This window comes from Metopolophium dirhodum, chromosome 7 (assembly GCF_019925205.1).
Source record: "Metopolophium dirhodum isolate CAU chromosome 7, ASM1992520v1, whole genome shotgun sequence".
Taxonomy (NCBI): Eukaryota; Metazoa; Arthropoda; class Insecta; order Hemiptera; family Aphididae; genus Metopolophium; species Metopolophium dirhodum.
The window spans coordinates 16,955,456-16,956,435 of NC_083566.1; the positions used below are offsets into that span (position 1 = coordinate 16,955,456).

The 980-nt window shown below is 27.0% G+C and overlaps 1 pseudogene; it reads left to right on the forward strand.

Moving 5' to 3' along the window:
• Positions 1–226: 226 nt before the first annotated feature.
• On the forward strand, positions 227–749 carry LOC132948445 (uncharacterized; annotated as a pseudogene).
• Positions 750–980: the final 231 nt, after the last annotated feature.

The following is a 980-nucleotide window of genomic DNA, read 5'->3' on the forward strand; positions in this document are numbered from 1 at the left end:
ATATATATTATTACCAGATAAACAATCAAAAAATTACGATAAAATGTTTACAATGTTAAAAAATTTAAGACGCAATTTAAATCCTAGTTCTGTTTCATGTGATTTTGAACAAGCCGCTATAAAATCAATAAAAATAGCATTTTCTAACGTTAAAATATTTGGGTGTTTATTTAATTTGATGAAAAATATTATAAAACAACTCGGTGAATTACATCTTATTTCTCAGTATAATAATATTTCCGACTTTGCAGTTTCTGTAAAAATGATTGTTGCATTAGCGTTCGTTAAATTAGAAAATCTTGATGCTGCTGTTGACGCATTGGCCGAGTATCTTAATGAAGAGTTTCATACTTTATTAGAATGGTTCGAAGACAACTATAGGGAGGGTAAATAGAAATGGTAGAGGTAGACGCCACGCACGTTTTCCACCAGATATTTGGAACCTTTATAATAGAGTTTTAAATTCTCAAGATAGGACTAATAACCACGCAGAAGCTGAGAATAGACGACTTAATGTTGAAATGGGAGTATGCCATTCGTCAATCTGGGCTTTTATTAATTGTTTGAAAAAAATTCAATCTGGCCATGATTATTTTTATTCTCAGTTAACTGCAGGAAAAAGTCCACCCAAAAAATTTAAAAAATTTGCCGATCTAGATAGACGTATTTTGAAAATAGTACAACAATATGATAGTAGAGACTACATTTCACATTTAAAAGGCATAGCATATAATATCTCACTACCATGATTACTGCTTACCTTTATTATTGTTATGACAAAATATAGTATAAAAAATGTATTATTCTTGTATTATTATATTAAATTAATTTTATTAAATTGTACTATTATTTTTTAGCCATTTATTATTATTATTTTTTTATTTATGATATAAACTATGACGAAATATACGATAAATGTATTATAATTTTTTAACCATTTATTATTATTATAATGATGACAATATTTAATGGCCACGTCG